General features: G+C 54.4%; 1 protein-coding gene across 3 annotated transcripts in view; it reads right to left on the bottom strand.

Annotated features, from left to right (window-relative positions):
* Positions 1–11,502, bottom strand: part of LOC135323563 (G protein-coupled receptor kinase 5-like) — a 581,063-nt gene extending 569,561 nt beyond the window's left edge. Inside the window, exons 1-13 of one of the 3 annotated variants that reach the window (XM_064514300.1) lie at positions 11,300–11,502; positions 10,534–10,775; positions 9,471–10,387; positions 9,315–9,367; positions 7,343–9,183; positions 7,075–7,155; positions 6,033–6,949; positions 5,877–5,929; positions 3,905–5,745; positions 3,642–3,717; positions 2,595–3,511; positions 2,439–2,491; positions 467–2,307 (exon numbers count right to left, since the gene is read on the bottom strand). The gene's annotated coding sequence lies outside the window, so the exon portion shown is untranslated. Of the gene's footprint in view, positions 1–466; positions 2,308–2,438; positions 2,492–2,594; positions 3,512–3,636; positions 3,718–3,904; positions 5,746–5,876; positions 5,930–6,032; positions 6,950–7,074; positions 7,156–7,342; positions 9,184–9,314; positions 9,368–9,470; positions 10,388–10,533; positions 10,776–11,299 lie in introns of all 3 variants that reach the window. The other 2 variants (XM_064514301.1, XM_064514299.1) reach the window with 2 other exon arrangements.
* Positions 11,503–25,017: the final 13,515 nt, after the last annotated feature.

The raw sequence follows: 25,017 nt of genomic DNA, 5'->3' as shown, positions 1-25,017 counted from the left end.
AAAAGAATCTTCTGCCTTCCACAGCAGGCCTAAGAGAAAAGAGTGAAAATCACCACAGTCTGAGCACCTGAAAATACAGTGAACAGTGTGAAAATGTGACGGAAAATATGTCATTCTTGTTTACAGGATGAAGGAACAAGGACAAAGAAGAGGGACTGAGATAAAGGAGAGAAAAAAAGACAAAAAGCAATGAATGAAAAAAAATCACAAATCAGGGAGTAGGTCACAGAAAAAAAGTCACAGGTTGTCAGGCAAAGAATTTAAGACAAATGGAAAAAGACCCAAAATAAAACCCTGACGACAAGGACAGGCTCACTCCACGAAAGGCACGCATGCAAACACACGGACACGGCCGCACACAGACAGAACTTTCCAGTGGAGGAAGAGCACCCAGGGCAGCTGAGAGCAACAGCCCAATCTCCCCTTATCCCCCGCCCCACCCCACGCATGCCCCGGCAAAACTCACCAGCAACTGCTGCCGACTCGACTGGCCCGTCTTCGGGACAGCAGGTGTCCGGCCGCCTGCACCGCAGCTGGGGCTGCGGGATGCCCGAGGGCGGTGCTGAAGCGTGGCTGGGAGGCTGGCACTCTGGGCACCCGTAGCTGGCCATGACCAGCGGTGGCCAAAGAGACTTCACCCCTGCCTACAGGCGGCTCGCGCCACCGGCTGGACAGCACAGCCCTCGGCACCCCAGCCAGTCCCCGAGTCACAGGGCAGCCCTGGGCCCGCGGGAGGCTCCTCTTCTCAGCGTCGGGGCCACTCGGACCTAGGCCCCACTCACAGGCCGGTCACCCCGAGCAAGCTGCCAGCTGGGCACAAAGGCCCCGCGACCCCGGCCCTGACTACAGGCGGGTCGACACCCGGGGAGTCCAAGAGCTCGGCCGTCCCCCACAGCAACAGGAATGACTCTCCACAGCCCGGCAGCGGAGCCCTCCTTACAGGGCGCTCACCCTCACCGCTCCGCACTAGCGCCAAGCCCTCCAAAGCGGCGGGCTCTCAGCCACGCCCCGCTTACGGGCTGGCCGTGCTGGCTGACGCACAACGCCTCGTCTTCGGGAGCCCAGGCACCCACCTCAGCCCCGGCCGCGGGCAGGTCCCACCAGGAGAACAGGCGGCAGGCTGTCCTGCGCCGGCCCCTCTTGCAGAGCGCTTCCTCAACCTGCCCTCTTCTAAAGGGGCAGGGAGGGGTCATTCCTCGTTGCTGGCTACAGCAGCAGGCCGCACTCCTGTGCCGGCACCCCGGCCCCCACTTACGGGGAGGGCAAGCTGCTCCGGGTGACACGGGGCTCCACAGCTCGTGACGCTCGCCCTGCTCACAGGCTTGTCACGCTGGCCAGCCTGCCAGCAGGACAGAGCGCCATGCCGGCAGAGACCTAGGCCCTCACTACGGGCAGGTCGCACCGCCCACCGCCTTTGTGAGTGGCTTAACTCTGCCCTCCGGCAGCCAGGGCCAGGCCTGGGCTCTCCCGCGACGCAGGGCACCAGGCAGCATCGAGCTCCTGCTGCACCCAGACTTCCGCTTGCTCTCCTGGGAAGTGTAGGTTAGGTACGCTGCAGTATTAGCACATGGAGCCTAAGCGCAAGCTCGCTCACTCACTCACCCCCAGGCACGCACACCAACACGCGCACACGCACGCAAACATGACTTTCCAGGAGGGCAAGAGGACCCAGGGCAGCCGAGATCAACGCCCCCAGACGCTCACCCACGAGCACGAGAGAGGCTCCGACTTGCCCCCAGCTCGCACGGAGGCCAGAGCCCTCACCATCACCAGGCGCCTCAGAGCTTGCCCAAAGGCAGATGCTGTGACAGACACCCCGCTTACGGGGCCGTCACGCTGGCCAGGTTGTCAGCAGGCGGAAAGCCGCGGGGCGAGGGGCCCACCCCTGCTTACAGGGTGGGAAGGGGGTCCAGAGAGCTCAAGTTCCCCCGCGGGTGAGGGGAGAGCGCCTCTCACCCTCCTTACAGGGTCGTCACTCTCCCCAGGCAGCTGAAGGAGCCACGTGGCAAAAAGGCCACCAAGAAACATCAAAGACCCGAGCCCTGGCTGCAGGCAGGGCGCCCAGCGCAAAGTAACAAAGGGCACCAACAGTGCCAGCGATGCTCTCAGCGGACCTGAGCCCTGCTTACAGGGAGGTCCCTGTGCCCAGAGTGCCTTGCTCTTCCCTCCGCTTCAGTCTTCCGCTCTTCCGCTCTCCTTCCTCTCTTCTTGCCCCCTCTTGAGGCCCCCCCCGTTCAGCCTTCAAATCTTTCTCTTTGGCTTTTCAAGCTCACTGTGGACTTCCTCTTCTTTCTTCTCTGAGAGCCGCTGCAATGGAGAAATGATGGGCACAGGGGTTACATGCACGCGGCTGACCTGTACCAGCTCCAGAACACTACACGCCGGTACGATCCGACTCTTTCTTCCTGCTCCCGCCTCCCCAAGCCCCATAAGCGTACCTTGCCTTGGCCACTCCCTCCATCCAGGCCTTCTCCTGCAGCTGCTCCTGCAACTGAGAGCAGAAGGAAAGAGGGCGAGTGTGATCAGAACCACCACGAGCAAATTGCAAAAGCCCAAACACCAGCCCCATTCAAACACCCCAAGAGGCAACTTACTCTCACGGTGACGCACACACCCAGTGTTGGGCCACCGTCTTCCAAGTGTGGGGTAGTTGGCTGTTGAAGCGTGGCCCCTTTGCACAGTGGTCTATGTTCTGACTCAGCTCCAGATCTTCTCCCCCTTCGTTATGGTTTTTCGGGAATTTGCCTTGGTTCGAGCCGGCACTGGTCCACTCCTGTGGGACCCGGTAACAGTGCAGCTCTGCACGGCCCTCCTCAGCCCAGGTAGGCAGAGGAAAAAGGCCTGAAGTAGGCAGCTGGGTCGTGGATCTTGGCGTCACTCGCAAAACCCACCTCTGAGCAGCTTTCCACACCAATCCCATTGCACCACACACACCAAGTCAACTTTGCCCTCTACGCTGCACCTAACGGGCACCTACAACCTGCTCAAAACCTACCTACAACCTGCCCAGATTTCATCCATTCGCACTAAACTGCTCTCCCACTTCCCATACTGCACCTCATAGGCAAGCCTTCGCAAAATAGGCCACTCTTCCTGCAGTGTTAGTCTGACCAACTCCTGCTGGAAAACTGCCACAGTCAGAATGCAACATCAGCAAACTCCTGAACAAAAAAGCTCAGGTTCTCCCTGAAAGTCCGCCTTACGCATTCTGCTCCCACCACCACCTGTGTCCTCACCACAGCCAAAACACTCCAGTGACTGGCACAAAGCTAAAATTGCATGTGTAGTGCAATTTTGTTGGCAGGAATTCAAGCAGAGGTGGGTTTGAAATTTGCAAAGTGTATGCCACGGGGAAATCTCTGTTCTCCCTGCCAGAAGTGTGCAGGCAGAAGCTTTCTAAAGACCCAGAAGGGAGCTGTTCTTCGAGACTCTGGAGCTGAGAGTAATCAGAGCTATCCGTATTGCAGGGCAGGATCTTCTTCCCCACTTGCTTCCGCATCTGGAGCAGGTGCTGCGAGCGAGCAAGACAGAGAGAGACCACAAACACATGATCTGGCAATCATTGCGTAGAAGTCAGCATGTCGCCAAGGCAAAGGGCCGGGGAAAGCTTTGACTGGCCAGCCCATTCTTGCCCACCTTACCAGCACCTGGTGCCTGCCACTGCAGGGTTGAGCAGGAGACTTGAGGCCTGGGGGTACAATTCCTGGTGTTGTGAACCTGGGAAAGAAAGTGCAAGACAAAGCATGACGTGGAACAAGGGGCATGCAGTAAAAAGAGCAAAAAAGGGAGAGTAATGACATCGCTCGCAAGCAGGACTTTGCAGGGGAGCAAGGGCAGCCAAGGCAGCCAAGAGCAACGGCCCCAGCCCCCGACCCCCAGCCCCCCAGCCCCTGGCAAAACTCACCAGCAACTGCTGCCGACTCGACTGGCCCGTCTTCGGGACAGCAGGTGTCCGGCCGCCTGCACCGCAGCTGGGGCTGCGGGATGCCCGAGGGCGGTGCTGAAGCGTGGCTGGGAGGCTGGCACTCTGGGCACCCGTAGCTGGCCATGACCAGCGGTGGCCAAAGAGACTTCACCCCTGCCTACAGGCGGCTCGCGCCACCGGCTGGACAGCACAGCCCTCGGCACCCCAGCCAGTCCCCGAGTCACAGGGCAGCCCTGGGCCCGCGGGAGGCTCCTCTTCTCAGCGTCGGGGCCACTCGGACCTAGGCCCCACTCACAGGCCGGTCACCCCGAGCAAGCTGCCAGCTGGGCACAAAGGCCCCGCGACCCCGGCCCTGACTACAGGCGGGTCGACACCCGGGGAGTCCAAGAGCTCAGCCGTCCCCCACAGCAACAGGAATGACTCTCCACAGCCCGGCAGCGGAGCCCTCCTTACAGGGCGCTCACCCTCACCGCTCCGCACTAGCGCCAAGCCCTCCAAAGCGGCGGGCTCTCACCCACGCCCCGCTTACGGGCTGGCCGTGCTGGCTGACGCACAACGCCTCGCCTTCGGGAGCCCAGGCACCCACCTCAGCCCCGGCCGCGGGCAGGTCCCACCAGGAGAACAGGCGGCAGGCTGTCCTGCGCCGGCCCCTCTTGCAGAGCGCTTCCTCAACCTGCCCTCTTCTAAAGGGGCAGGGAGGGGTCATTCCTCGTTGCTGGCTACAGCAGCAGGCCGCACTCCTGTGCCGGCACCCCGGCCCCCACTTACGGGGAGGGCAAGCTGCTCCGGGTGACACGGGGCTCCACAGCTCGTGACGCTCGCCCTGCTCACAGGCTTGTCACGCTGGCCAGCCTGCCAGCAGGACAGAGCGCCATGCCGGCAGAGACCTAGGCCCTCACTACGGGCAGGTCGCACCGCCCACCGCCTTTGTGAGTGGCTTAACTCTGCCCTCCGGCAGCCAGGGCCAGGCCTGGGCTCTCCCGCGACGCAGGGCACCAGGCAGCATCGAGCTCCTGCTGCACCCAGACTTCCGCTTGCTCTCCTGGGAAGTGTAGGTTAGGTACGCTGCAGTATTAGCACATGGAGCCTAAGCGCAAGCTCGCTCACTCACTCACCCCCAGGCACGCACACCAACACGCGCACACGCACGCAAACATGACTTTCCAGGAGGGCAAGAGGACCCAGGGCAGCCGAGATCAACGCCCCCAGACGCTCACCCACGAGCACGAGAGAGGCTCCGACTTGCCCCCAGCTCGCACGGAGGCCAGAGCCCTCACCATCACCAGGCGCCTCAGAGCTTGCCCAAAGGCAGATGCTGTGACAGACACCCCGCTTACGGGGCCGTCACGCTGGCCAGGTTGTCAGCAGGCGGAAAGCCGCGGGGCGAGGGGCCCACCCCTGCTTACAGGGTGGGAAGGGGGTCCAGAGAGCTCAAGTTCCCCCGCGGGTGAGGGGAGAGCGCCTCTCACCCTCCTTACAGGGTCGTCACTCTCCCCAGGCAGCTGAAGGAGCCACGTGGCAAAAAGGCCACCAAGAAACATCAAAGACCCGAGCCCTGGCTGCAGGCAGGGCGCCCAGCGCAAAGTAACAAAGGGCACCAACAGTGCCAGCGATGCTCTCAGCGGACCTGAGCCCTGCTTACAGGGAGGTCCCTGTGCCCAGAGTGCCTTGCTCTTCCCTCCGCTTCAGTCTTCCGCTCTTCCGCTCTCCTTCCTCTCTTCTTGCCCCCTCTTGAGGCCCCCCCCGTTCAGCCTTCAAATCTTCCTCTTTGGCTTTTCAAGCTCACTATGGACTTCCTCTTCTTTCTTCTCTGAGAGCCGCTGCAATGGAGAAATGATGGGCACAGGGGTTACATGCACGCGGCTGACCTGTACCAGCTCCAGAACACTACACGCCGGTACGATCCGACTCTTTCTTCCTGCTCCCGCCTCCCCAAGCCCCATAAGCGTACCTTGCCTTGGCCACTCCCTCCATCCAGGCCTTCTCCTGCAGCTGCTCCTGCAACTGAGAGCAGAAGGAAAGAGGGCGAGTGTGATCAGAACCACCACGAGCAAATTGCAAAAGCCCAAACACCAGCCCCATTCAAACACCCCAAGAGGCAACTTACTCTCACGGTGACGCACACACCCAGTGTTGGGCCACCGTCTTCCAAGTGTGGGGTAGTTGGCTGTTGAAGCGTGGCCCCTTTGCACAGTGGTCTATGTTCTGACTCAGCTCCAGATCTTCTCCCCCTTCGTTATGGTTTTTCGGGAATTTGCCTTGGTTCGAGCCGGCACTGGTCCACTCCTGTGGGACCCGGTAACAGTGCAGCTCTGCACGGCCCTCCTCAGCCCAGGTAGGCAGAGGAAAAAGGCCTGAAGTAGGCAGCTGGGTCGTGGATCTTGGCGTCACTCGCAAAACCCACCTCTGAGCAGCTTTCCACACCAATCCCATTGCACCACACACACCAAGTCAACTTTGCCCTCTACGCTGCACCTAACGGGCACCTACAACCTGCTCCAAACCTACCTACAACCTGCCCAGATTTCATCCATTCGCACTAAACTGCTCTCCCACTTCCCATACTGCACCTCATAGGCAAGCCTTCGCAAAATAGGCCACTCTTCCTGCAGTGTTAGTCTGACCAACTCCTGCTGGAAAACTGCCACAGTCAGAATGCAACATCAGCAAACTCCTGAACAAAAAAGCTCAGGTTCTCCCTGAAAGTCCGCCTTACGCATTCTGCTCCCACCACCACCTGTGTCCTCACCACAGCCAAAACACTCCAGTGACTGGCACAAAGCTAAAATTGCATGTGTAGTGCAATTTTGTTGGCAGGAATTCAAGCAGAGGTGGGTTTGAAATTTGCAAAGTGTATGCCACGGGGAAATCTCTGTTCTCCCTGCCAGAAGTGTGCAGGCAGAAGCTTTCTAAAGACCCAGAAGGGAGCTGTTCTTCGAGACTCTGGAGCTGAGAGTAATCAGAGCTATCCGTATTGCAGGGCAGGATCTTCTTCCCCACTTGCTTCCGCATCTGGAGCAGGTGCTGCGAGCGAGCAAGACAGAGAGAGACCACAAACACATGATCTGGCAATCATTGCGTAGAAGTCAGCATGTCGCCAAGGCAAAGGGCCAGGGAAAGCTTTGACTGGCCAGCCCATTCTTGCCCACCTTACCAGCACCTGGTGCCTGCCACTGCAGGGTTGAGCAGGAGACTTGAGGCCTGGGGGTACAATTCCTGGTGTTGTGAACCTGGGAAAGAAAGTGCAAGACAAAGCATGACGTGGAACAAGGGGCATGCAGTAAAAAGAGCAAAAAAGGGAGAGTAATGACATCGCTCGCAAGCAGGACTTTGCAGGGGAGCAAGGGCAGCCAAGGCAGCCAAGAGCAACGGCCCCAGCCCCCGACCCCCAGCCCCCCAGCCCCTGGCAAAACTCACCAGCAACTGCTGCCGACTCGACTGGCCCGTCTTCGGGACAGCAGGTGTCCGGCCGCCTGCACCGCAGCTGGGGCTGCGGGATGCCCGAGGGCGGTGCTGAAGCGTGGCTGGGAGGCTGGCACTCTGGGCACCCGTAGCTGGCCATGACCAGCGGTGGCCAAAGAGACTTCACCCCTGCCTACAGGCGGCTCGCGCCACCGGCTGGACAGCACAGCCCTCGGCACCCCAGCCAGTCCCCGAGTCACAGGGCAGCCCTGGGCCCGCGGGAGGCTCCTCTTCTCAGCGTCGGGGCCACTCGGACCTAGGCCCCACTCACAGGCCGGTCACCCCGAGCAAGCTGCCAGCTGGGCACAAAGGCCCCGCGACCCCGGCCCTGACTACAGGCGGGTCGACACCCGGGGAGTCCAAGAGCTCGGCCGTCCCCCACAGCAACAGGAATGACTCTCCACAGCCCGGCAGCGGAGCCCTCCTTACAGGGCGCTCACCCTCACCGCTCCGCACTAGCGCCAAGCCCTCCAAAGCGGCGGGCTCTCAGCCACGCCCCGCTTACGGGCTGGCCGTGCTGGCTGACGCACAACGCCTCGCCTTCGGGAGCCCAGGCACCCACCTCAGCCCCGGCCGCGGGCAGGTCCCACCAGGAGAACAGGCGGCAGGCTGTCCTGCGCCGGCCCCTCTTGCAGAGCGCTTCCTCAACCTGCCCTCTTCTAAAGGGGCAGGGAGGGGTCATTCCTCGTTGCTGGCTACAGCAGCAGGCCGCACTCCTGTGCCGGCACCCCGGCCCCCACTTACGGGGAGGGCAAGCTGCTCCGGGTGACACGGGGCTCCACAGCTCGTGACGCTCGCCCTGCTCACAGGCTTGTCACGCTGGCCAGCCTGCCAGCAGGACAGAGCGCCATGCCGGCAGAGACCTAGGCCCTCACTACGGGCAGGTCGCACCGCCCACCGCCTTTGTGAGTGGCTTAACTCTGCCCTCCGGCAGCCAGGGCCAGGCCTGGGCTCTCCCGCGACGCAGGGCACCAGGCAGCATCGAGCTCCTGCTGCACCCAGACTTCCGCTTGCTCTCCTGGGAAGTGTAGGTTAGGTACGCTGCAGTATTAGCACATGGAGCCTAAGCGCAAGCTCGCTCACTCACTCACCCCCAGGCACGCACACCAACACGCGCACACGCACGCAAACATGACTTTCCAGGAGGGCAAGAGGACCCAGGGCAGCCGAGATCAACGCCCCCAGACGCTCACCCACGAGCACGAGAGAGGCTCCGACTTGCCCCCAGCTCGCACGGAGGCCAGAGCCCTCACCATCACCAGGCGCCTCAGAGCTTGCCCAAAGGCAGATGCTGTGACAGACACCCCGCTTACGGGGCCGTCACGCTGGCCAGGTTGTCAGCAGGCGGAAAGCCGCGGGGCGAGGGGCCCACCCCTGCTTACAGGGTGGGAAGGGGGTCCAGAGAGCTCAAGTTCCCCCGCGGGTGAGGGGAGAGCGCCTCTCACCCTCCTTACAGGGTCGTCACTCTCCCCAGGCAGCTGAAGGAGCCACGTGGCAAAAAGGCCACCAAGAAACATCAAAGACCCGAGCCCTGGCTGCAGGCAGGGCGCCCAGCGCAAAGTAACAAAGGGCACCAACAGTGCCAGCGATGCTCTCAGCGGACCTGAGCCCTGCTTACAGGGAGGTCCCTGTGCCCAGAGTGCCTTGCTCTTCCCTCCGCTTCAGTCTTCCGCTCTTCCGCTCTCCTTCCTCTCTTCTTGCCCCCTCTTGAGGCCCCCCCCGTTCAGCCTTCAAATCTTTCTCTTTGGCTTTTCAAGCTCACTGTGGACTTCCTCTTCTTTCTTCTCTGAGAGCCGCTGCAATGGAGAAATGATGGGCACAGGGGTTACATGCACGCGGCTGACCTGTACCAGCTCCAGAACACTACATGCCGGTACGATCCGACTCTTTCTTCCTGCTCCCGCCTCCCCAGGCCCCATAAGCGTACCTTGCCTTGGCCACTCCCTCCATCCAGGCCTTCTCCTGCAGCTGCTCCTGCAACTGAGAGCAGAAGGAAAGAGGGCGAGTGTGATCAGAACCACCACGAGCAAATTGCAAAAGCCCAAACACCAGCCCCATTCAAACACCCCAAGAGGCAACTTACTCTCACGGTGACGCACACACCCAGTGTTGGGCCACCGTCTTCCAAGTGTGGGGTAGTTGGCTGTTGAAGCGTGGCCCCTTTGCACAGTGGTCTATGTTCTGACTCAGCTCCAGATCTTCTCCCCCTTCGTTACGGTTTTTCAGGAATTTGCCTTGGTTCGAGCCGGCACTGGTCCACTCCTGTGGGACCCGGTAACAGTGCAGCTCTGCACGGCCCTCCTCAGCCCAGGTAGGCAGAGGAAAAAGGCCTGAAGTAGGCAGCTGGGTCGTGGATCTTGGCGTCACTTGCAAAACCCACCTCTGAGCAGCTTTCCACACCAATCCCATTGCACCACACACACCAAGTCAACTTTGCCCTCTACGCTGCACCTAACGGGCACCTACAACCTGCTCAAAACCTACCTACAACCTGCCCAGATTTCATCCATTCGCACTAAACTGCTCTCCCACTTCCCATACTGCACCTCATAGGCAAGCCTTCGCAAAATAGGCCACTCTTCCTGCAGTGTTAGTCTGACCAACTCCTGCTGGAAAACTGCCACAGTCAGAATGCAACATCAGCAAACTCCTGAACAAAAAAGCTCAGGTTCTCCCTGAAAGTCCGCCTTACGCATTCTGCTCCCACCACCACCTGTGTCCTCACCACAGCCAAAGCACTCCAGTGACTGGCACAAAGCTAAAATTGCATGTGTAGTGCAATTTTGTTGGCAGGAATTCAAGCAGAGGTGGGTTTGAAATTTGCAAAGTGTATGCCACGGGGAAATCTCTGTTCTCCCTGCCAGAAGTGTGCAGGCAGAAGCTTTCTAAAGACCCAGAAGGGAGCTGTTCTTCGAGACTCTGGAGCTGAGAGTAATCAGAGCTATCCGTATTGCAGGGCAGGATCTTCTTCCCCACTTGCTTCCGCATCTGGAGCAGGTGCTGCGAGCGAGGAAGAGAGCGAGCGAGCAAGACAGAGAGAGACCACAAACACATGATCTGGCAATCATTGCGTAGAAGTCAGCATGTCGCCAAGGCAAAGGGCCAGGGAAAGCTTTGACTGGCCAGCCCATTCTTGCCCACCTTACCGGCACCTGGTGCCTGCCACTGCAGGGTTGAGCAGGAGACTTGAGGCTTGGATGCAGAATTCTCAGTGCTATGAAGCGCAAAGTGAAAGACGGCACCAGGAGGACCAGAGATGCTCTCCTGTGACCTTTTTAGAGCGTGAAGCCTGGACCCCAGAGTGCCTTCCTTTCTTCTCTTTTTTTTTCCCCTTCCATGTCTTATGTGAATGTTCTAACAGTTTCCTGCTATTTTCTTTTTTGCAGTGCTGTGAAAATGCAAAGCAACTGAAATGGCATAGAAGGATTGTAATCCTTAGTCTAACTATCAGCTATTACATCTGGCTGCTGCTTCTACATAAACCCATCTGTTCCCTCTGGTAAAGTTATGGACCAAACTGTGGTACTGACCCCGCTGAGGTATCTCAGCATTTTGCACACAAACCTCCCTGCTCCTCTCTCAGTACCTCAGGGATCTTTCCTAATGAAAAGCACAAGGCACAAATGCAGGTGCTGCAGCCTCTGAGGCAACTCAGCATTTCTCGCCAAACTCCAGCATGATGGGCTTCGGCGATCCTGCCCCGTCCCCTCGCTGAGGTGCCTCCGTGTTTCCCTCACACCCCGGCACCGTCCCCTCACTGAGGCGCCTTCGTGTTTCCCGCCCAAACCCCGCCCCTCCCCCCCCCCCGCCGCCGCCGCCGCCCCCTCACTGAGGTACCTTTGTGTTTCCCGCCCAAACTCCCCCCGCGGTACCGTCCCTTCCCTGAGGCAGCCCCGTGTTTCCCTCACACACCCCGGCGCCGTCCCCGCTGCGCTGCTCTAACGGTTCCCTCGCCGACGGCGGCGCTTTCCGCGCTCGCAGGGGCTTCGGCGTTTCTCTTCCCAGTCCCGGCGCTGTCCCTCGGGCTCCGCTGCCTTTCTGCACCCCAGAGTCGCCTCGGCGCTCACCATGCCCCGCTATCCCTGTAGCGGCACCCGCGGGCAGCCCGGGGCTCCCGTCCCTCGCAGCTACCGCGGCATCTGCGGTAGCGCCGCGACCGGGGGCTGTGAGGGAAACAGGGCGGCACCTCAGCGAGGGGACCGGTCAGCACTGCCAGGGCACCGCGGGAACCTGGCCGCTCCCCACCACCCCCGCTCCGTGCCGCAGGCTCGGCTCTTCCCCCGCGCGGCGCCTCAGCACTTCCCACCAAACCCGCCCAGCGGTGCCCGCGGGCTGGCGCCCCGCCCCTCCCGCCGTCCAAAGCCGCCCTCCAGCGCGTAGCTCGCGCCGGGCCTGGCTGCGCCCCCGCCGCGTCACCTCTGTGCTCGCCCGCACCCGGGCGCTGCCCACGCTCACCCTCTGTCCCCACCACCCGTCGCCCACGCTGCTCTGCACCGACCGCTGCGCTGCGCTGCACTGCACTGCATTGCGCTGCATCGCACTGACGGCTGCGCTACGCTGCATTGCATTGCATTGCATTGCATTGCATTGCATTGCATTGCATTGCATTGCATTGCATTGCATTGCGCTGCTGCACCGGCGGCTGCGCTGCACCGGCGTCGCCCGCTCCCGCAGCACCCCGCGCTACAGCCTCCCGCGCCGCGTGACGCCCTCGCGACTATAACCGGCGGCCCCGCCCACCGCCCCGCCCAGGCGCCAATCGCAGCGCGGAGGGCGGCGGGCCCCGCCCCCGCCCCCGCCGGGCGTGCCCTGCCGCAGCGGCCTGGCCCGGGCCCGGCGGGGGCGGAGCGGCGGCGGTGCTGGCGCCGGGCGCCTCGCGGGCCACGGCTCCTGTTCCCGCGGCCGCCTGCTGCACCGGCAAAGCCGCACCGGGGAGGTGCAGCCAGCCCACCCTCCTGCGCCCCGCCCGCCCCGCGGCGGCGCCTGAAGCCGTCGGCAGACGCGGGAGGCCGCCTGTCCCGGGGCTCGGCGGCAGCCGCTGCAGCACCGCTCCAGCCGCGGTGCTGCTGGGACCTCGCTGCAGGCGACCTGGCTCCCGGGGCTGAGCGGGCACCCAGGGCCCTTGCCTGGCGCTGTGCCCGAGCTCCCAAGACTGATGCGTCCAGTCCCACGTTATAACGAGCTTCTCTCTGGACGTGAACGCTCCTTGCAGCTTCCCTCCGGGAGCTTGCTACTTACCATGCAGGCGTGAGGGTCCCCAGATGCCTCGTTCTGGAGAAACCTCGTAGAGCAGGGTTATAACGCTATAGGGTATGCAACAGTCACTATTTGATGCAATTAAGAGACGAAAGAAAGACACAGTCGTGGGTGAGCAGGCGATAGATAATCCTGCACCCAAGCTGCCATTTTCTCATTTGCGGCACTACATTCATTCTCTTCTTGGTAACCCATTTTCAGCAGGTTCAACTAGCGTGCATGCATTTGGTTCCCATTTTTGGATAACCTGCATTGCATTAGAGCTGGTGGCTATCACTGGGGATTGCATCAGGAGAAGAGGACAGGAAGCTGGTAGTGGGAGTACCATTCAACTGTTAAACGCACAGAAAAAGGTCATAGCGTTGCAGGCAGGGTACTTCAATGCCAAGTGAGCTGCTTGTGCTGCATTTTGAACGTTTTCTCTGGCACAACGGATTCAAATAGATGTGTTTTCACACATTAACACAAGTTCTTGTCATCTCCCTTTTTGCATCATCGGTTTACTCTGCATTTGAATTACTCAATACCATTCTCATTCAAAAACAGGCAGAGACGAAGAAAAGATACTCCACAACCTCACGAGAGATTTGCTGAGGTGCTGACACCAAAGGTGGAAGCTTCTATCCGCAGACCAAGATGTAGGGGTTGTTTCAATAAGCATCCCCACATCTCTCCAATCCATCAAGATAAATCTGTCGAGGGAGGAGGGGAAGAAGGTAGAGAGGCATATGAAGTGCCTCTTAGATACAGCACAAATTGAAATTGAGCTTTGGAAACTTGTTACAACATAGTAACAAGTTTCCATAGATATAGGTGGGTGTGTATATCTATATATGTTTACTAGCACTTAAATACTTTACAGAGCTCTCTTGCATTCAGGCGCCTGTGCAGTGGCCCTCAGTGGGGCTTTCCCTGGCTGTCTGCAAGCTCACAGGAACTGGCGTGTGGCCACTCGGAGCGAATGGAAGGAAGAGCGAGTAGGAGAAAGTTACAAGGTCCTTTACAAGATAAAGGCCATTTATCCTGTTTGCATCATGTAACAACTAAATATTTTTGTTCTGTTAGTGTTATTTTGATAACAGCCTTTACTGCTGCTCTGCATGATGTTGTTTTCTTAAACCTCCATTGAGTTACGTGCACATGTGCATAAGCATGTGCGTGCAAGCGCACACCGCTATGCTAGAGTTTCCGTAGAGATCCACACCAGCTAAAAAGCATTATTAGAGCATGCGCTGCCAATAACCATTCCTTGGTGATTCTAAATGTCGGGCCTTGCAGGCCTCTCTGCCCCCAGGTCTTGCGCAAGACGTTCAGTGCAGTGACTTGTGTTTGCTGAAGCCAATGGGGTGCAGCATGGGAGCCTCCCCATGCCCCGTGGTTCCCCCGACTGCTCAGGGCCGTGAGCACTCCAACGCAGGTGATCCTCCAGCAGCCGCGCAGCCCCTAACAACGCCGGTTCCAGTAGTGCTGCTCCGACCTGGATCAGCCCTGACGTAACACGATGGGAGTGAGAGGAACCGGAAGCTGGCTAACAACTCCCGACGAAACATTTCTGCGCAGAGTGTGTTCCCTTGCTCCTAGAAGCTGTCTGGGCCAACCCTGTACGGGACTACTGAGAGGCGAGTCAGTCTATTAAGCCAGGAGTCCGTCTCCCCAGCCCTCTGGACAGGGACAAGCACCCAGCTGGGCACCATGCCTGAAGGAGCACAAGTGCTCTGAGGGGCCTGGCTTGGAAGCACAGAGCACCTCCTCCTGTGCAATGCAACTGGCTCTGGGGTGGCTCTGGGGGGGGCAACCCATTGTCAGTTCACTCCCAGAAGTGACCCATGCTTAGCAAGTTGAAGACTGGCTTCCTTCAAGACGCTCAGAGAGCAGGTTCCCGGTTGCAAGTCAGGGTGTTTGGTTACTTGCCCTTCCTTTGGCTTGGATTTATCACAGACAGCAGGGCTAGGCACACACACTGCCTGTGTCCCATGGCATATCACGAGCAAACACCTGCCGGTACACCTGCAAAGCTAAAGCATGAGCCAGAGATGAAAGCTTTCTTCCCTGTCTCTGCTATCTGCCAGACGCAGGTGCATCCCTGCACAAAACCCCGGCAAATGCAGCAGTTTGCAAGCTTCTGTCGCGTGTGCGGGATGAGGGAAGGGACACTGATCACTCTTCCTTGAGCTGCTCCTAGAAAGATGTTGGCTGGTGTTTACACCCCTGTTTGGAAGGCCTGTTCCTCTGAACCCTTTGTTCTAGTTGCTTGCTGTTCAGACAGCCTGCTTGTTGCTTTTCCTCCATATCTCTGTGCAGGTGCATGAAGAGAAGAACCACCTAAGAAGTGATGTGTTATGCACAGCTAGAGCAAAGCATGATACCAGAAAGACCTTCCCAGTAATCAGGAATCCTTAGCAGTTGCGTAGCCTCTACTGCATGGAGAGAGAAAGAGATTGCCCCTTGCCCTAGCGCACTTACGGGTTAAATGAACAGGAAATAAAATAAAAGCAGACACAGAGGTGAAGGAACTGACCAAATCTTTTACGGCAGGCAAAGGGAACAAAGCAAGGAAGGCCTCCAGACTCCGTCCCAGCAGCCTTTTGGCAGACACAGGCTGCTTTTCTACAGCTGGACCTCAAGAGGGAGATGTCCGCACACAGCATTTCAAAGTTTGTCAATTTAGCCCTCCCAAACAGGCCTTCCTTAAGAGGATTCGGTATGCTTCTAGGGTAAGAGAGCATAAGGAACAGTTTAAATGTGTAGAGGTAGGAGGAGCTTGTAGGGAGAGGCGAAAAAGCGTTCTGGACAATACCGGCCTAACCTGATGAAAATGTTTTGGCTAATACATACAAAAAAACCCCTGGAAAACAGGAAAAAATAACAGGAAAAGATGCCTCCATCAGAAGTCAGAGATGAGATGGGATTTCCATCAGCTGTGTTAACAAAAGCAGACTTGACTGAAAACAAGATTGCTGTACCCATTTGCCTGACAAAGCAGCATAATTTATGTAATGAAAGGAGAGTAAAAGAAGGGCTCTGCTCTGATGTTGTTCTCTTAGTGAACTTGCGTTCCTGCTGGTGTTCCCAGCTGCAGAGGCACCAGCACTTTTAGCAGTTGGTCTTTGAGGTGTAGGTAAGACCTGTGCTCTCTTCAGTTTACTCACAGTGAATGTTACACTGAAATAGCATGTGGTTTCTTTAGCTATTATTGTTTTTCATCCAGTCACTGATTACATGTTTAAGAGTTTAGTAAAGCTCTTTTAAACTCACTCTTGTGAGTTTAGAAGAGACCATCTAGTCTGGCTAGGCAGCTTCTAGAAATTTGATAGCGTGTGGCTGTTGTATACAAACTAGCCCCTGCCTAGACAGAGGGATGTCTAATGCACTTGCAGGGCTGCCCTGTTTTGGAAAGCTCATAGGGAGCATGGCTGCCGCCTTTTGGCGTTCTGGGTGCATCACGTGATGCTGAGGTTGTTCAAATCCCTTAGCACTCTGGGTCCAGCCTACCTAGGATTTTGCCCCTGCCTGGGGTGCAATCCAGCAGCTGTGTGACACCTCTAGGGCTGCAGCCTCACGCTTCCATTGTGCTGGAGTTGGGCAACCGTGCAGGAGTCAGCAGATCTGATACGCCTCTCAGTTTCTGCCTGCTTCCCTCCCACCCCTAAGCAGCCAAAATTTAAGATCATCTGTGAACATCACTTCTGAATGGTGGGGCACATCACCTGAGCAGGGCTGCATTAACCAGAAAAGGGGATGAGCATGTTGAGGTTGATGGGAACGACAAGGGCAGACCATGAGCAGAGCCAGTGCGTGACGCCTGGGCACTGCGACCCTGTCCCTTCCCATCCCCACTTGCCTGCCGTGACCGGTTCAGGATCCAGGAAAGCGGGAAGCGGTGGCCGGGAACCGGGAGCCCACTGGCTGCAGCAGGGCTTTGCTGCGTTTGCGGGCCGAGACCCTGGCCCTTCCTGCAGGGAGCCGCAGGGGTGACGGCGGCCGAGCAAAGCTTGCACTGGCAGGTTACTGCTCCCTGCCTGTCATCTGCGCTCTGTGGCATGAGGGACAGACACATGCCAGCTGGGGCCGCACCACAGTCCTCACCAGCGGCCGCCTGCTGATGGTTGCTGGGCTCTTCCCGGTTAAATCACTGCATGCTGCAAGGGGCAAGGGGAAAGGCCCCAGGATCTCCCCCACCTTGCAGGACATTCTGGAGGGGCAGGCTGCAATGCTGAGAGACATGGCCCCACCATGGGACAATGGTGCCTGGGAACCATTCTGGGAAAGCACGGAGCCCTCAGATCATGCAGATAATTTAGGGAAAATCCCAGGGGTAGGATGGGGGGATAAAGCTGGATTACCTTTCCAAAGTGATTCCTCAGCATCTGTTAAATACCTTATAGCTCATATCTGGCTGGGGACCGCTGCCTGTTCCTGTCATGCCCACAGCAAGCTTTAGAGATAAGACACACTGAGAGCATGGACTGCCAGAGCAGTAGCCAGAGCAGCTCTGAGGCCTGCTGCTTGCCTTCCCTCTCCTTCTCCCTCTCCCCCAGAAGGCAACCACTGCCATTCTGGTACTGTTTTTCCCCGGTTCCTGGCTGAGAAGCACATTATCACCCACATGTTGAAGAGCAGAGACAGAGTGTGCCCATGAGTGAGAGAAATGGCTGTGAGAGACCCAGCAGCATCAGGGGAAGACCTGGATCCCTCTACCTGAGGGCTTGGGACCTTTGGAGATCCAGCCATGACCCCAGGGAGGAAGTTCAGAACGAGGAGTCCTGGCACCTCTGGAAACCAAGACAGGGACCCTCTGGGCACCAAAGAGCTGCCCTAGTCCTACCTCAGCATGTCCTGAGCTCACTGCACTGATTTTGTGGGGGCTGGTGCTATGGAAATTAGGCTCACCGGCTACCATAACAGGGCCCGACCCTAGTTTCCCGCAGAAAAGTTCAGAGCCGAATCAAAGCAAATTAAATAATTAGATTTTAATGACGCACGTGCAATAATTACAGCTCGAGCTGGGTGCCTCTGAAGAGGGACCCTGAGCAAAGAAATCCCTGGGCAATTATAACTTTCCAGTCTAAGCTCTCCACCCCTCACGTGGTAGTTCAGACCAGTAGTAATATTCCGGCCTGGGGTCTCCTTCTCCTTGTTGGGTCTCATCGCTGTCCCTAGGCAGGCTGTTTCTTTCCTTATCTTTACTGTTGCAGTTTCTGCTGATGGATGTGTCTTCGTTCCTCGGGTCCTGCCGTTGTGTCTCAAGGACCTGACGAGGAGGTGGTAATTCCAGACTACAGCAATTAACACTGCCCCCAGCAGTGAAAGTAGGTGTTATCTCCCGAGGTCCTGACGAGGAGGAGATAGTCCAGACCCCCCCTAATTAACACTGTTCTGGGAGTGAGAGGAGGCTTTGTTTCCCAGGGTCCTGGCACCCAAGCAGGCCTTATTTCAAAGCCTTGACATCCTCCCTTTCGGAGTGTGAAGCAAACTGCTTGCAACTCCCTTATCTTTCCAGCCTGAACCAGCTCTGGGGCCCTTTCTTCTGAGTGCGGCCTAAGGCTTCAGCAAATTTAGCTACTCATGCTAAGCAAGTTTTACAGAAGTTGTGCTAAGCAGCTACCTCTAGACAGTTTCAGTTCAATATTCTTTAATGCTGGTGCTAGCCAAGTCCTGGCTAGAGAGCAGAGGGGCAGGTCTCTTGGGAGCTGCAAATGAGTCACTACCTTTCTACCTCTCTCTACCCAGTTTCTCTAGCCAAATCATTGCTTAGGTGAAGATCTGTCTGCAGAGCAACTGCACCAGCTAAATCTGCACAGTCCTTGGTTGCGCAGTACTTTATCTTTTCCTATTCATTCCTGGCCGTGCCATTCCAAATAACCCACGAGAGTCCCATTTGATAGGCAGGAAAGAAGGTAGGAGGGGATCAAGTGACCTTTTCAAATGCCAGAGGTTGGCATCGGTGCTTAGATTAGATGGTGCATGTGCTTGATACTCAGAGATAAGCAAATCGCATGGCCGAACCAGCTCCTCAAGGGTAAGCTTCACCAATTGAGAAGGAGTTGCTGACGGGGCAGCTTATTTTAGGCACTGAGGGAAGACACTGAGCAGGTGAGAGTAACAATGCAGTGAAAGAGTTTACCTAGGGAGGGGATACATTCTGTGTCACTGGAGAGTTTTGTTATGAACAGGTTAGGTGAAAATCTCTTGGAGGTGATCGAGATGAACTGAGTTCACTGGGGACGAAGGGAGGTAAGCTAGGTGATCTTTAAAAAGCTCTTCCCATCACTGTCTTATGTGATGCTAGGGTTACGCCTCCAGTTCATGCCAACTGGCCAGCAGCTTCATGAGGTAACAACCTATGAAGCATTCATAGCAAGTACTTCAAGTCCGGAGGTAAGCTAGGGCAGCATGCTATTAGGGCAGCCCGCTATCAGTTGGCTTGTGCTCACTCGTGAGACCAGGACATGCTCTCCCAGCAGTATTGTGACCCAGTAACCAATCTCTTAGCCTGAGTCAAAATTAACCTTTTGCACTAGCTTTTTATGGACTCATGTACTAATCTTATTTTGGCAATATAGATTTTTTCTTGCATTGGCATCAGAAAATTTGGTTTTCCTACATTTTTCCCCAAGGGAATACTCCCTCAAAGACTGTCAGGAAAGCTGAGAACACGGCACAAAGAGTAGGCATGCAGTAGCCTTTGTGTGGGGTTTTTTTTTTTTAAAGCTATTCCTCTCTGCGGGTAATATATGGTGCTTACATGGTGTGAACACATCTACCCTGCTTCTTTACAGCAGATGACAGTTTGAGTTTACAACAAATGGTTGAATCTGCTATAAAAAAGTCCAACCACCTTTGCATAAAAAAGGATAAAGCAGGCATTTTTGTTGCCTCTAGTATAAATACTTCGAACAACAAACCTTTTATTAGCAATAGCTTCCTTCACATTTTCATGAAGAAGTTCTTTCCTGTCATGCTCATTATGTTGTTATTTGTATAACTATGTTATAAGAGAAGTAAAAGCCACAGCTAAGTTTGCTGTCATCAGTCTGTAAGGTGATGATTACATCCTGCAGAACAATGCATGAGGGTGGAATCATCTGGAAGGGCCTCATAAAGGTACATCAGATTGCCTTTGAGGAACAAAAATAAAAAAGAGGCTTTCCTTTTCAAGTAATCCAAAGGGAAAAAGCTACCACCAGTACAGAGTAGAGATGAGAGGAATAGATAGGTACAATGATGCAAATACATGATTCTTCAGTTTGGCCATATGCGCTTTTCCTAAAATCAGTAGCTGGCAAACAAGTTCTGCAACACATTTAAGTATCAGTATTAGACTCTGTCCTGTCCGCCGCTTCAGCAGTTGATTTCCTGCTCACTTTCAGGCTGAAATTGAGAAGAACGATGCCTCTCCTTGGGCAGGGACTGCTTGGGGCCAGGCCCCAGCTTGAGGCACTTTGGCCACAGCCTGCAGTCTCAAAGGCAGGGAGCAGGCCCGTCTTGGCTTGGGTAGCCTCTCTCTTACCTGCCGCACACTCACACCCACAGCCCCTTGCCAAGGGTCAACCACTCACCCCCACTGCCAATCCACACCCACTCCTTTGCCAAACAGGATACCATGCCTGTCTGCCATTTACCATAGGAGAAACCGGGCAGCTTAAAATCGGGAGCGGGACAATAGAACTTAGGCTTAAGGCTATGAAAAAGGACCCCGCTTTGATTTCTCTTGGATTTAGTAAAGACAGGACCGGGATGCTATGAACGTGAAAGCTTTTTTAAAGACAGTAGATTGGAGGTAAGGAATTACATTCAGGCACTCTCAAAGGTCAGGAGAAAGCATATTTTATTTGATTTTCATTAAGAAATTTACAGGACTGTTGACTCTCTTCCAATCTAGCTAGGACAAGCTTGAATACCTTTATTATGTCTAATTACAATAATATGCTAAGGATTAAGGGGAAAAAAAGATTGATTTTGATGATCTGCACCACAGTCTACGCGTATTTTGGAATTAGTGCCACATTTACCCAGTCTTCTCTGGACAGAGGGGAATTCACCATCTGTGTAAGAGACATTAGAACTCAACTCCAGATCTTTTCCCCCTTCGTTACGGTTTTTCGGGAATTTGCCTTGGTTCGAGCCGGCAGTGGTCCACTCCTGTGGGACCCGGTAACAGTGCAGCTCTGCACGGCCCTCCTCAGCCCAGGTAGGCAGAGGAAAAAGGCCTGAAGTAGGCAGCTGGGTCGTGGATCTTGGCGTCACTCGCAAAACCCACCTCTGAGCAGCTTTCCACACCAATCCCATTGCACCACACACACCAAGTCAACTTTGCCCTCTACGCTGCACCTAACGGGCACCTACAACCTGCTCAAAACCTACCTACAACCTGCCCAGATTTCATCCATTCGCACTAAACTGCTCTCCCACTTCCCATACTGCACCTCATAGGCAAGCCTTCGCAAAATAGGCCACTCTTCCTGCAGTGTTAGTCTGACCAACTCCTGCTGGAAAACTGCCACAGTCAGAATGCAACATCAGCAAACTCCTGAACAAAAAAGCTCAGGTTCTCCCTGAAAGTCCGCCTTACGCATTCTGCTCCCACCACCACCTGTGTCCTCACCACAGCCAAAGCACTCCAGTGACTGGCACAAAGCTAAAATTGCAAGTGTAGTGCAATTTTGTTGGCAGGAATTCAAGCAGAGGTGGGTTTGAAATTTGCAAAGTGTATGCCACGGGGAAATCTCTGTTCTCCCTGCCAGAAGTGTGCAGGCAGAAGCTTTCTAAAGACCCAGAAGGGAGCTGTTCTTCGAGACTCTGGAGCTGAGAGTAATCAGAGCTATCCGTATTGCAGGGCAGGATCTTCTTCCCCACTTGCTTCCGCATCTGGAGCAGGTGCTGCGAGCGAGCAAGACAGAGAGAGACCACAAACACATGATCTGGCAATTATTGCGTAGAAGTCAGCATGTCGCCAAGGCAAAGGGCCGGGGAAAGCTTTGACTGGCCAGCCCATTCTTGCCCACCTTACCGGCACCTGGTGCCTGCCACTGCAGGGTTGAGCAGGAGACTTGAGGCTTGGATGCAGAATTCTCAGTGCTATGAAGCGCAAAGTGAAAGACGGCACCAGGAGGACCAGAGATGCTCTCCTGTGACCTTTTTAGAGAGTGAAGCCTGGACCCCAGAGTGCCTTCCTTTCTTCTCTTTTTTTTTTTTTTCCCCTTCCATGTCTTATGTGAATGTTCTAACAGTTTCCTGCTATTTTCTTTTTTGCGGTGCTGTGAAAATGCACCTCATTCTGGGGAACACAGTGGCAAACTTCACAGCTTCACAGCTCCTTTAATCCATGACACAAAGGATCACATCCATCTGCTCCAGTTGAGATACTCACATGACAAAGTTTGTGCAGAAGGACAGCAGAATATTAATCACAGACACTCATACTGCGCAGACGATTGATCCCGTCTACTTCACATGTTCTGAAAGATGTGGCTCTTCTCCTCTTGTAACTCTGTGCTTAGATTACACTTTCTCTCCTAGGACTGCTGTTACTAGATTCTTTATTCCTTGCCGGTCTGTTATTTAACATCCACTTTTAATACTTTACTTCCTGAACTCTAAGCATCCCTAATCTCTTTCCTGTACTTCAGTCTACAGTCAATTAAAAAAAAAAGAATCAGAAGCACCAAGCAATATAAATGTAATTGTGGCTCAACCTACTCAGTGAATGTTTGCTTCAGGTTTTAAGCTGGTGATTATGACAAAAATCCAGCCATCTGGGCCAAGAGTCTCTGGTGAAAATCCAATAGTAAACATGCCACGTGAGGCAAGCATTTGACATTCGCAAACGAGTGCCATCTGTTTCTTCTTTTAAGAGTATTAGCCATCTAATAAAGGAAAAGAGATGCATGAGACTTGGTCTGAGGTCAGAAGAGTGTGAGTGAGATCAGAGTTTTGATTGCCAAATAAAACGGGTGTATGGATTCACACCCCCACACACTGCTTTTTTGCAAGTGAAAGGGAGATACTGGTCATAGACACAAAGTCAGACCACCCAGCTTTGGGGGAAGTCTGGATGCAGAGGCAGTAATACAGCCCAGACTTCTTTCTAGGGCTAGACCAAAACCTTTTCTAAATGAAGAACTGAATCACCTCAGAAGCCACAAATTTTGACTCAACATTTTGCAATTCTTCTTCTGCTTCTCCCCAGCATCTGTGCGCAGGGAACAGCTCATTACTTCTCTTTTCATGACATACTTTACTCCTGGAAAGCCTGTTCATTTCCCTGGTCAGTAATTAATGGAGTTGGTGCGATGACTTCTCCTCTTTCCCACCTCTTTCCATCACTTCAAGTCTCTAGGTTGCCAGGTGATCTTCAGGAAGGTAGTTTATGTGTATCCTGTTGGAGCTGGAGTCACACTCTGGTAATGCTCAGCAGGGGAGAGAAGAGGGGTCTTCCCTTCCTTGCACAGGTAGGGAGGGCTGTCAGAGTGCAGCTCACAGAAAACACTGCTTTTGCTCCTCTGCAGTCCCACCTGACTGCAGCTTACTGAGGGTTTGGACTACTTTCCCAGTCTCTGTTCCTGAATGTTACAGATCAATACTTAACAAAATGACTGTAGGAGGGCACCAGGTAGAGTTCTATATGGGCTAACTACTAGCTTACACAGCAGCTCAGAGAGGTTTTGCTGAGCTGTGGGCTGTTTCAGCAGGACTGTTGGTAGTCTTCAGGCAAATTCAAGTATATTTATAGTAGAGGACGGTGTACTGTAGCAGTGACGTCCATTTAACAGCAAGGATGAAGGGTTGCTCTGAGCCACTCACTTTGTCCTCTTTCTGAGTTTGCCTATGCCCACAGTATCACAGGAGATCAACAGTGTTTCCTCTTCAAGGATTTTGGTGCTTATTGTGTTAGCTTTTAAAGCTGTACCTCCTAGATGCAGGGGATTAGATGAAAATCACAGCTTTCATTTAAAAATAAACAACAGCAAATGCCCTTTGATTGGGGTTAGCTCTAAAAATGAATTAAACCATTACAAAATGTATTCAACTTTCTATGGCGTTTTTAGGATTTAGCTTGGGGTGTTTTCAACACTTAGGCCTTTCAAATGGTCCTTCATTCTGAGAGTCAGCTGGGTTCCAGCTTCCCCTCCTTTCCAGCCTGAGAATTATTTGTCTCAGAACCAAGTGTCACAGAGCCAGTGCTGCAGAAGCCTCACTTTCATTAAAGGAATAGATCCTCCAGTAGTTACCAGACCTGCCTCATTCTGGATTTTTCTCATACAAAGCAGCTCTTGTTTGGAGTGGCAGGTTGAATAGTATGGCAACAGCCTCGTGCTGCCTGCTGCATGCTGTGCAGAGACAAACCAGGGTGGGGTAAGGGGGAATACCAGTGGTATTGAAATATTAGTAACAGATATAAGTAATTATTAGTCATGAATTAGTGGCCGATGTGGTCACAGGTGACAGCCTGGCTGCAGTGACTATGAGATGACTGAGTTCAAGACACAGAGGAAGGCGGGGTGAGCAGCAGATTTAGGACTATGGCCACTGAGAAGGTAAACCATGCTTGACCAAGCTGATTGCCTGCTCCGGCAATGACTACTCTGACTGACTATATGGATGAAGGGAGAGCAGTGGACATAATATATCTCGACTTTAGTAAGGGGTCGGCACACAACAGTTACAGAAGTTGGTGTAAATGGTAAAGGTGGCTTTTCTTGTTTGTTGTATAAAAGTATTTAGTCTTTCAAATGTTATAGCTCCATGAAGCTCGTACCCAGAGAATGAACCGATACTTTTATAACACAAGTTAAATATCTTTAACTAGGAAATAGTTATCACATTGATAATACACAATTATCATTAAAAAAGCATATATACTTTTCTTTTTGCCGTGAGGAAATTAATTATGTATATAAATAGTGTGATATAATGTATTACCTGCTTTTGGATGGTTTTGGACCCCACATCCAATTTTGGATTTGGATTTGGACTTCTGTTAACATCTGTGTCATTCAGTAGTACCATGAAAAATCAAACACTTTTCTTTTGCAATTTAGGATTAACTGGGAATGTTATCAATCATTCATCTATTTACGATGCTTAAAGGTTGCATAGAAAAATAGAACAGTTCTTATTTTTTGGAGGAATGGTGAAGAAAATACAAACATTTAACAAACGTAGAGATCATGGAAACTTAAGTAATTCCTTGTTTGAATTTTCTTTTTTCTGTTTTACTCCTAAGGCACAAGAACAAGAGATTCATTGCCACACGCCATTCACACAAAGAGCTATAAACAGGGCTAGCTTATCTAACATTAGGAATGGGATAAGAATGTGCCTCTCCATTTTTAAATCAATTTAAAGTCTTTTTAAAAGAATGCAAAAGTTAT

This window comes from Dromaius novaehollandiae, chromosome 6, assembly GCF_036370855.1.
Source record: "Dromaius novaehollandiae isolate bDroNov1 chromosome 6, bDroNov1.hap1, whole genome shotgun sequence".
Classification (NCBI taxonomy): domain Eukaryota; kingdom Metazoa; phylum Chordata; class Aves; order Casuariiformes; family Dromaiidae; genus Dromaius; species Dromaius novaehollandiae.
This window is presented reverse-complemented; position numbering and strand designations above follow the sequence as displayed.